Below are 12115 nucleotides of genomic sequence, written 5' to 3' on the forward strand. Positions count from 1 at the left end.
CCATCCAGGTCCAGATAATCTTTTCCCATTATTTCCCAGCTTCTACCATTTCATCATTCACTAAAAGATTTGAGAGTTCAACAGAAGCATTTTAATGTACTATCTACTTAGTATTGTTACATCTATGGCTGTATTCTGTGGACAACCCTAATATCCCTACCTTTCAGCTAACATTCCTTACCTTAAAAAATCCTTTACTAGGTAACTACTGTCCTTCCCCATTGTTTACCTGATTTTCTGAACCACTTAGGAACTCCGAAAAGTAGAGACAGTGCTCCAATCATCTAATATTCACACCTGACAGGAATTTGGGATGTCAGTAAGTAGGTAAACATGCTGACTTTTTAATGTTGTGCAACTTTTTAGACTTCTACCCAAATATAGCTACCTAGATTACAACAAGGACAATATTCAGCTGCATTGATTTAGCAGCACAAATTAGCTCCCTCAGTGGGAATCTCTCTCATGTTCAGCATGGAAAACATCAGGTCCCTTTGGAGGGGAAACACCTACCTCTGCAACTCTTAATTGCAGCCGTTAATTGTCAGGCTGGAAGCACTGGCTGGCTACAAATGAGAACTGTAAATGATGAAGAGAAGATGAAAGGAGAACAAAGCCAGTAGCCAAATGCAAAGCCAAGCGCTTTGAGGGACAAGACCTTGGGGATGGGCAGCCTGGGGACATAGGAGGTCCTGGCAGAAAGGCCAGTTGGAGGAGAATTGAGAAATGCATCAGATTGTATGTGGAAGAGCTGAGTATGGAGAGAAGAGAGAGTGTCAGCTTGGAGTGAGTACAGAGCATCCCTGAAGCCATGCTCCTTGGGCTTCTTGCACTTACATGATTTCTTCTCTTCTCACACCTTCAAACCACAACATGCATCCAATATTGGATTTGGTATACACAGGACGTTCTGGAAAGATGAGGAAGGAGAAGTTGGTGGTTCAGCCCAGCTGGCTCTGATGCTGGAGGACCCACGTGGTGAATGTATGGAGCTGCACATGGCTGGCTCTGCTGCACAGGGGGAGTGAAATGTATTTTCATGATGAAAGCTACTGTGCTACAGCAGGCTTGTACTAAAAAGAAAGAGTGCCATAGCAATTAGGGAATGTACAGATCTTTGCCATGTTGTACAGGTACGGGGAATAGATTTAACTTGGTTCGTCTTCATTACCCGTCTGAGAAAATCTTCCAAAATACCTCAGCAAAATAATTACATTAAAACTGCTAAGAAAACTAAGTGATTGTTTTCTCAATTACTGGATTTTCAGGAAAAAATAAAAATAAAAATAAAAATAAATCTCTTTAGAATTACTGTCATGGGAAGATTCTGGTTCTCCACACAGAGTTTGTGATTTTTCCTCTCATTACATCTTTCTCCAGCTCAGAAAGAGAAAGAAAACCTTGGGCAGGTAGAAGAGATCTTCTTATTTTAAAAAGGCAAAGATTTTGGTTTTGATTTTGTATTTGTTTCTTGTTCTTCTTGTTCTTCTTGTTCTTGTTCTCCTTCTTCTTTTCTTCATCTAATTCTTTGTGTTTTTGGAGAGAAAGCCATCTTGGAAAAAAATCAAATTTTTTCAACTACCATGAACTGGAAGCCAATATCCACTGGGGAGAAGCTAAGTTTTCTCCATTCTCACTGGCATTTCAGTGACTGAAGAGAGGAAAAATCCACACACTCAACCCAGTGCACGTCCAAAATCTTGTAAAGAATTTCTGCTTCTCAAATATTTTGCTTTATAAAAGTGGAAAATGAATAAATAATTGAAAATTAGTGCCAGTCCTTGAAGAGCAATGTCCTTGATAGCAAAACTCTTTCCTGATATACATATATATCAAAAGAAAAATAGCAACAAAAATGTACATATTTTTGGAAATTTTCATGCTATTCCAGTTATTACCATCTAAACAAACACTCTTGCTTCTGAGTATATGCCAAACCTAGTCAAATCCCCACATATTGTTCTTACCACATTGCTATGGCTCTGGATATAGATCTTTCCTGTCTTCTAACAAATCAAATGTCGTTATTTAAACATTTCAATGGCAATTTTCTTGGGAGAAGCATATTTAATGACACACTTCAATGCAGAAAATACTTTCTTCTTAGGCATCTGCTGATCTCACTACTTTTCTTGACATGGTCAGTAGATATAGGTTTAACAGCTCCTGCCATGGATTTGTTCCACGCCAAACTGAGGACTTTATCTGGACAATGGTTTTGCTGTAGAGCCCTAGAAGCAAAATTGGAGGAAGCCTTGGTTCTTACAACACCAGATGGTATTTGCAGTTTGACCTTGAGTTCCTTTATGCTGACTTTGAGACACTGCCTGCAAGCAGTACTTTTATCTTAAAATAGGTACTAAGAAGGTCCATACACCATGTCCTCTGGAAGTTCCTGATTCTCTGGGTTCCTCTGCAGAGGCCAGTTCAGGTTTGTGTAGCTGCCTTTAACTCTCAGATTGTCAGCAGGATAACTGTGAGGCAGCAGTGCTCCACTGCTCATGCACAGATATTTCAGCTGTGGAATGTGAGAGGGTATAGTTACTGTCTCTGGACAGGTAAATAATCTCCATTTTCTGAACAGGCGTCTCTACACCAGTGTGAACACTGCATGCACTCCCTCCTGGGATTTGGTTTCTACCAGAATTCAAAGCTGCTTTTCTTGCTCCACAAAAGCAGGATCAAAGCTTCCTTTCCTCCCTCCTTGAGCTGACTCCAGCAATATTCCTCATCAAAAAGCAAGAGAAAAAAAAAAAAAAAAAAAAAAAGCATATTTGCCTGTGGTCGTCTTCTAAATAAATCCCCCTATCTCAGGAGGCTTGGGGCTGCTGTCTCACCTCCAATCAGCTTCAATTCTGTTGTTAAGATTTGTTTCTCTTCATCACCTTCAGAAAAAAAAAAATCCTGCTATTGTAGGCATTTGAGATGTTTACATCTGTTTATCTTTCTTCAGATCTCAGGAGCAATAAAACGTTTCATCTCCCTCTTTAGCTGTATCATTAGTTCTGCACAGATCACTGAGAAAAGCCTTCTTGCAAAGCTTTGCCTCTGAAACCATCCCAGTGCCAATACCCCAGAGAGAACATTTCCATCTTCTTCTCCTCTGGCCTCAGAATCCTTTTTTTTTTTTTTTTTTTAATCTCAGTAGCTTGCAAAAGATGTCACACACTCATTTTACTAAGCTACCTCCATTGCGGTGGTTGCAGCCAAGACCCCTTTCCTCCTGCACCTCCATACATGAGGGAGGTTATGTCCTCTGAGCCCTGCATGCACAGATCCTGTAAAACACAAGATTTCTACTGAGGGTTCTCTTTCAGAGGAACCTGCACTATTTCCTTTCCATGTAGTCATCTGCCCTTGCCTGTACTGAAGACCTAAGTCTGCGGCACTAAATACAGTTTCTTTTGATTCATGTGCTAATCAGAGAGTGTGATAATCCAGCTCTAGCCTCACAGCTAAGCAAGTTGTGCCTGGTGGGACATAAAGTCCCTCATGGGACATTTATAACTCCCATGGAGCAGAAGCAGGTTAAAACACCCCCACAATATTGCAGGGAGGCCAGGTGCCCTGTTGCACATCTTTGGCCAGGAAGTTCTTGCTCAGGTGCAAAATCAAAAGACCTAAATGTAAGAGAGCTGAGACAAAACAGACAGCACGAAAGCCTTCAAGGCTAATTCTGTAACAGCCATGATGGGTGTCAGTGAGATGATGCTGAAGCACTGACTCCAAAGGATGTTACAGTCCTTGAGCCCACCCCAAACAAAGTAACAGCAAGCTTGGGTGTATTGGGTACTGGCCTGCTCCCATGGAGTTGGGTCATTGTCCTGTTATTCCCAGTCATGGAAAAATGAACAAACAAACAAGAAAAACAAGCAAAAAAACCAAACAAACCTTTATGTTAGGGGTCTGGATACAAAGCCATACTTTTATTGGCAAAGCTACCCATGGCATAATTATTCCCTTATGTACTTATAAGACCACAGACTCCTCCTTCTTAACTGACCTTGGCGCCTGCAAGACTTTTCTCACTCCTCTCTCTCTCCCAGCTGTTGTTTCCCAGCAGTTTTTTTTTCCCTGTCTTAAATCTGCTCTCACAGAGGCACAAACAATACTGCTCATTGGCCTGGATCTGGCTGGCAGCAAGGCCCTTATCTAACATGGAGCAGCTTCTGGATTCTCCTCATAGAAACCACCCCTATGGCACCCCTGCTACCAAAGCCACTACAAGCTTACCCAAATTTGCCACCATGGGAATGACAGCCAGCCTGCTTGCTTTCAACATGTCCCTTTCAGAGCTGGTGCCTTTGACAGCTCATGTCTGCCCTGCACCAAACCAGCAAACACTCATCTGCCTGTGTGAAAACACATTTTAATTGAGTGGTCCTGCTCACCCAGGAATTTAGCTAAGTCTGTAAAGCTGCTTGCTCTTGTCTCTATATGCAACTCTGCCAGTTGATGCCATCTGCAAATTTTAGATTTATTTTTAGATAATTGATAGAAACGTTGAAAAGCACCAAGGCTTCACTGCTTCCTTGAGATCCCAACAGAATGTTCCCATTCAGTGACAGATTTGTGTTTTGTAGCTTGTGGTCATTTCCCAACCCATTTAACATGGATTAGGTAATGCCCAATACTAATATTTAAAAACAGAATATGATGTCAGATCACTTGCAAAACCCTTCTTTGGGCTATATCTGTCAGCTGCATGCTGAGGGGGACTTCACTGCCATAAAGCCTGAGTATTTCATCAGTGTGTCCTGTTTTAATCAGGCAGTATACAATGAACCTGGTGCCATATCAGCACAGAACGAAAATTCAGACTTCAAGGTTCCAGGAACGTCAGTCCAAAGAGGAATTAGCTCTGTCCTGAGGACTGGCCCTGCTGAAGCAGAGTTCCCATATTCCCTGTCGCTGCTCCTCTGAAGGAAGTCTCAGCAAACTCCAGCAATAACCCAACCTGCCTGCAAGATGCAGACCTAATTCGGCTGCTTTTCTCAGCACACCCCAGTGATGCTATGGGCACCCACCAGGAGATGGGAAAGCAGCTTTTCAGATCACCAGGCTTATTGTTGTCCTGCATCCTTATCATCCTGGCTCTGACCAGAGAGCAATGCAGCATCAAGTGAGGCTTGAGGTGATGCCTCCAGCCGTATAGTGCCCTGCCTGGTCCCCTCCCTCTGCACAGCTCCACTTGAGAGGGAGTCCACCAGCTCTTGCCATCCTTGCCCACCCACCAGGATGAAGGGGAGCAGCAGCTCTGCAGGTTGGTCTCATAATTAATTCTCCCTCCTGTCCACTGACTCTTTAAAGGTGTAAACACTGGGCTGTGCGAGTGCTTGGCAGCAGCCCAGGAGCAGCTCTGTTTGTCAGAATGCAATAGGCACTTGCAGCGGGGATTTTTGTTTACTTTTTTTTATTTATTTTATTTTATCATCAAGCTCAGCTACAAACAAACCTTTAATTAATTCCTCTACAAAGTTCTGCTGAGCTTGTGGCCTCCAATTCTTTTGGGAGGCTAATTAACCTGATCCTCTCCCTCCATGCTCCTTTCTCAAGACTGTCAGTTTTCACTTGTTGAATCTTAATGTCTTCTACTGGTGTAACAATCTGCTCTTCTTTACCAGATGCCTCTCGCCCCCAGTGCACAGGCTACATTTCTATTTTGCCTATATGAGCTCATGCTACAGCTGCTTGCAAAATAGCACAGCTCACACTTCTTTGCTGGAAAAAATCAACTCTTCACAAAATTTCCCCTTAGCACTGGAAAAGGAAACCACCCAGTAATTTCACTTTTCCACTAAAATTTACAGTTTTTAAAAACCGTTGGCTTGTGTGTGTCTGTGTGTCTGTGTGTCTGTGTTTGTGAAAGCTAGCATGCTATGGAACATGTTCCTGTTTCAATGTTTTCAGTGAAAACTTAAGGAAAAGGAAAGCAAACTGATATCTGCACAGATACAGACATACACAGGCATTTTGGGCAAAAAGCCATTTTTCGGGGGAGACTATTTGACTCAGCTCCATCTTGATCAAAAAGCCATTGATTTCAGGCATGAGGCACCCAGGCTGTTTTTGATATACATCTCCAGCCTTGAAAAATCCATACTCTTAAGCTGAAAAAATAGAAGCTTGTAAAAGTCATTGAGATGTTTTGGTAATCATTGAGTTTAGACTTCTTGTGACTCAATTCCTCAAGACTGATGTTGGAGTGCCAAGCTTTCCAATCTGCCCCAAGGGGTGACATTGCGGGGGAAAAAGTTTGCTCAGCTTCAAGGAACAGGCATGCATCAGAAAATGGTGGCTCTGAAAATGCTGAAGGTAGAGGTGTGGCGTCCAAGTGCAGAAGAATAAAACAGCACCTCAGAACCAGGGAGTCAGTGTGGCATATGGCATCACTATGGGATATGGGTGCCAGATCCATGCTTGCACCCTGTGGAAGGACTGCAGCCACCTACTCACTTATAAAAGGAATAGTGGGGCAAGGTGCTACAGCACTTCCAAGTCTCCCAGAGACCATCAGCTGCAGCAAAATGTATCAGCACATTTTCATGGGGAAATATGTTTTGGTGCTGTAGCCTAGGGACAGCAAGATCCATCTGGGAGGGCTTTCAGCACAGCAAACAACAAAACAGCACAGCAGGAGAAGGAAAAATGGGCACTTAATGGTACCTTTCTTCCTCTTCCCTGGTTGGCCACTGGTGAGATTGCTCTACCGAGGGGCAATTGTACAAACCTCTATCAAGGAGGGAGTCAGACCTGCATTCCTCATCCTTGGCAGAGCTCCCAGGAGTGGGCTGATAGGAGGAGATAGCCACTGCCTGACTTGCTCAGGGACCAGTGCCTAAGTTCAGGTTGCTATTTTCCAAGCTTTTGCTTCCACTGTAGAAACCTGAAATAGAAAAATAGGATCAGTTTAACAGATTTTTTGTTGAACAGACCACACAGTTTTATTCTTTTCAGTCTGACTGAAGTTTTCTTTGTTGGTGGTGGTGTTTTTTTTTTTTATTATTATTATTATTTGTTTAAGGAAAAACACTGACATTTGTCTTGGGTCCAAAGTTTTCCTTCTTTTTACCTCTTAATCCCTCAATGATTTACATTTATACCTTTCTCAGTAAAGGTGTATGGGCAATTCTGGGCAAGGAAAGCTAAACAGAAAGGAAAAGTAACATTTAAAGAAAATATTTTTAACCTGTTTGGCATCCTCGAAACAGACAAAACAAAGAAATTCTGTTTGTTAAAGGGGAGAAACTTTCTGGCAGCTTTTGGTTTTGATATGCCAAATCCCATGTGTGTTTTGACCTGATGAGAAGGAAGTAGCACCACATTCTGCTCTCCAAATGCCTTGCTCTGCAAGCACCTGGAGAGCACTGCCTACGACAGTGTTAAAACAATTTCCCTATTTTACAAAGGTCCTAGAAATGTTTAGAACCAGTGGGGAAGCACTCAGGTACCATAGCAATAAGCACCAGGCCATTTATAGTGCTATATTCAGAGCAAGGTAAAACAGGCCACACATTAAACAATGCCTGTAGAAAGAAGACAGCAGTCACTGCACCCCAGGCTGAGCAAGGTGAAACCTTGTGAGAAAACCATGAGATCATTTAGTTCATCATCCAAAGGACTGCAGGGATCATGCTCACAATGATTTCATGGCAAGACTGCATGGAGATGCAGCCCTGGTGTTCCCAACTCCATAGCATCATTACTGCAAGGCCAGGCTAGTGAGCTACAGCTGCCCATACTGTGTATGGGGATAGGACCAATGCCAAAATTGACTCCGACCTGCCAAAGTCCACCGTTGCTGAAACGTGAGACTAAATGCAAAAGAGCAAACAATATATAAGTGAAAAACAGTTTTCAGACTTATTTAGGGATGATGCTGATTGTTGCTCAGGTAAGAATTTAAATTCTCTTCATATTTCTTCTTTGAGCCCTGACAGTCCAAAACCCACTCCTACCATCACCTGTTAAGGCCACCTGGGACATTTTCCCCTCTCAGAGCTTCCATTTCTCCCATCAGTAATAATAGGCTGAGCCCTTCCTAGAGAAAGTGAGGCCTGTGGAAGAGAAGTACTTCATAGGAGCTCTACCATTCTTCATAATTCTTGTGACACAGGGGACTAGTGACTCTGCTGACCTCTATGCTTTGCTTATCTTTCCCATTGCAGGCCAGGGCAAAGGATGGGAAAGGTCCCTGAAGTCCTAAAGTTACAGCCTGCCTGCACAGCAGCATGGTCCTGGGTCTCAGGATGCAAGCACTCTTCCTGGGACTGGCCCCTTCCCTGCTAAACCTTCTATAGCCAACAAAGCAGTAGGACTCTGCTTCTGCAGGTACTTGGTCCCAGGGCAGGAGCAGCCTGGTCTGCATGTCCCTGCAGCCCCCCCAGGCAGGAGCCATCACCTCCAAGTGTGGATCCCAAGTGGGCTAACACAAGGCAAAACAGACCTGGAGGAGGGAAGAGGGGGAGGACAGACTTAAAATAAGATTGTTGGGGAAAGCAAAAAAAAAAAGAAAGACACACACGCCCTCTCAAACTCACATGCTTTTGAAATGTGTGAGTTTCCCTGAGGCTGCAGAGATGACAAACAAGGAGTTCCAGGGAAAAAGGAGCTCTAGGAAGAGTGCTCAATTGAAAGGAGAAAGCCCCACAGAGCAGCACTGCTTTGAAAGGCCCTGCAGGGTGGGGAGGGATGCCAGTTATCGCATCACAGCATATTAGTGCATTTTGTTTCTATATTATTATTATTATCATCCTCCTGTTGCTACAGCCGTTAAAAACTGTCTCTAAATAGCTCAGCATGGTGATTTACTGATTGAGTTAACTTGGCTGCAGTGGCTCTGGTGCTGAAGGATGTGGTTTGTGATTAGATAAGACCATTGCCCCTTTCAAAATGAACAACACATTAAGAGGTTTTTCTAGGTCATCTAGACTGCTCAGCACAGCACTCTGCCAAGCAGTGCAAAGCCCAGAGCCTGTGGCCCTGACTCAAAACAGACAGTCATTACAGCTGACGAAGGGCTATGCTCTCCTTCCTATGGAGGAGGCACAGAGCTTGAGAAAACCCCAGGAGAATCTTCAGACTGGAATCAGTCCCTTCTGCCTTAAAGTCCAGTTAAGACTTTAAAGACCAGCTCAAGACACTTAGAATTTCCAGTTCCTGGTGCACAGGGGGTGACTGGAGGGTCCCCATGCTCCCCAGTGACACTTGTGCTCAGATCTTTGCATGAGCTGAGACCATACTTGTAGACCAGAGCACACAACACTGTGTCCTGATGGTCTTTCAGGGTGAAAATATACCTGGTTCCTCCCATGCCTTCATGCTGTGTCTCCCCTCAATCCCAGGATGCTGAGAGCTGGCACACACCAACTCCAAGGTGGACCCAGGAGTTCCAGTCTGTCTCACTTGTTCAGAAGTACACACGCAGCTCCCAGGCTGCCCACAGAAGACTTGGGCAGTTGATGGATCCTATTGCTCTGCCACGCACATGCCTGTAGCACTGGGTGAGCTTGTTCTTCAGTTCACATGGGGGCCAGTCTCCCTGGTTGTCCATGCTAGCTAGCACTATTGAGCATTTAGTTCAGCTTTATTGAGTCTTCCCTTGGCAGGAAGACAAAGGGCTTCATGGGGCTCAGTCACAGCAATCAGCTGCCCAGTCTGGAAGCTGGCAATGTGATGCTGAGAACTTACCAAATCTCAAGAGCCTTGTGTCCTGGAACTGGGGCTCACAAAGAGGCAAACTCCATGTTTCTACTTTGCAGAACTCCATAAAAATATATTCTTATTCCCTCCATAGTACTGAGGCTTACACCTGTGCTTCTGACACTGCCCCAGAGGAGTGACCAGGAGATGGGCATGGAGGAAAGCTAAAGCTGGGAAAGGGCTGTGGACAGACCATGAGGACAGGCTACTGCAGTAGGGGTCCAGGAGCTACCCTGCCTGTTCTGCACATTTTCTTGCCACTAAAGCAGAACAGATGCAGTCAAGAAAACCTCCCACTGGTGAGCAGCTCCTGTGTCACACCTGCCTACACCTGCATTGCTTCACAAGTCAAAGAACAAGGGGAACTGCACAGCATCAGAAGAGACAAAGCTGGTCTCCTCACAGCTCAGGCACTGGCCAGGCAGGGGGACTGGAACATGAGATAAAACCTCATTTAACAAGAAGCCAGAAACTTTTTTAAAAGTGAAATTGTCTCGCATTGAGCCTAGTTCCCCTCTGTCAGCTGAGAGCTTCAATTGGCAGCCAGACGAGCACCTGTCAGGGCTGGGCTGAAGTCATTAGCAAGATCAGAGTCCTGGCAGAACAGCAGGAGGGTGGACTAGATGACCTAATTTGCGTCCCTTCTAGCTCAAAAAAGTCTGTGATGTATTTTTAATGAAGCACACACAATAAACTGCTAACATAATATTAGAGGCTCACTTCAAAGCTCGAATAGACAGGGAAATCAAGGTGAAAGTTTCTGAATTCATCATTATTATGTGTCACTCAGCTTTGCTATGACAACCCCTGCGTACAGCAGATGCTTTCTTTCCAGTTTTTGATACATGGTTTGGGACCCACCTTTTTTTTTTTTTTTTTTTTCAAGCAAACCAGAAAGGGCCTGGAAAATGTAAAGCTTGAATGGACACCCCTTATATATCTATGCATTGTTCCAGCCCCACAAAGGTTTTGCAAGCAAGAAAATGGAGTGACTCTGGAGGAGGCTGGGGTCATACCTTAAAAAAGCTTCAGGCCACCTGGGTTCCCTTTTGTCCTGCTGGTCCTTGTCACACAGGTTGGAGTCTGTAAAGTTTATGATTTGTTGAGATGTGTCAGAGAGCAGCAAGAGCAAGGCTGCTCCCTCAGTGAAGGCAAGACAGGGGCTGAGGGAGATCCACTGGTTTTCAGGGAACCCACCAGCCACAGCCTGTACTAAGCGAGGAAGAAAAGACCATGCGATGGTGTCAGGTGTCCAGTCAAGAGTCCACATCATAAGGCAATTCCATAGCAATGAGACAACGCCAAGCTCAAGCCAGGAATTCATCCACTGATCAGGACCAGGATGAGTGATCACCAGGCAGGTCCATAATGATGAAGTAGATCTAAGGTCAAGCCAGGAAATCTGCCTGCTGTTGAGCTCCAGAGGAGCAGGGCTACATAGCCAGGCTGAGGCATTATGGCTGAGCTGGAGACCAGCCCTCCTCCAGCATATCTCAGGTAGGGACTGAAAGCACCAGGCTGAGCTGAAACAGAGTTTCTGGGACCATGGTTTGGGTGAAGACCCCGAGTAAGGCTAGTCAGGGCCATTCAGCCTATTAGCTGACTCAGGACTCTAGCAAAACATATGAGCTGCACCAGTAATATAAAAGCATACAAAGAAAAATGGGATTGCCATGTGTTACAGTATTCTTCTTTCCAGAACTGTTAGACTATTCTGGTAGGGGAAAGCAATTGTTTTTTCCCACAAACCTCCATTTCTTCTGGGACATCCTCTGGTTCATGTTGTGCTTTGGAAATGATCTATTCAGGTTGTTTAAAACCCACAGGTGTCATAGGAATAAGTAATAGACTCCAAGGGCAGAAGCAAATCAGAAGTCAAATGATCCTCTGACTACACATAAATATTCCTGACCCCTCCAGTTTACAAAAGTTGTTTACCAAAGAGCCCCCCAAGTCCAACCAAATTAATCCTGCCACAAGGACTTACCCACTGAGTCCAGAGGACCTTAGTACTTCAACCCCTACAGTGAGCTGTAGCTGTTGGAAACACTCCTAAAAACAACCTCAAAACATGCAAAGTAAAATTAAACACCCCAGTCTACCTTCCATCCCTATCTCCTAGAAATTATGCGATCGTTCTCAGATCTCCTTGGTGGGGTGATTTTAAGCAAACCAGAAGGGACCTGGAAAGTATAAATCTTGAATGGACACCCCTTATACATATATGCATTGTTCCAGCCCCTGAGGTGATTTCCCTTTGCTTTCCTTTCAAAAACCCTCATCCCCAGCAGACCCATCCCAGTGAAGCCAACTGGACTGCAAGGGAGAGACAGTGAGGAACAAAACAGCATTTAGCAAAATGCAGTATTTAATAGTCTCACTTGGAAGCCTTGATAAAGTTTCAACTTTTTCT

The sequence above is a fragment of the Netta rufina genome (assembly GCF_964035555.1).
Source record: "Netta rufina genome assembly, chromosome: 17".
Lineage (NCBI taxonomy): Eukaryota > Metazoa > Chordata > Aves > Anseriformes > Anatidae > Netta > Netta rufina.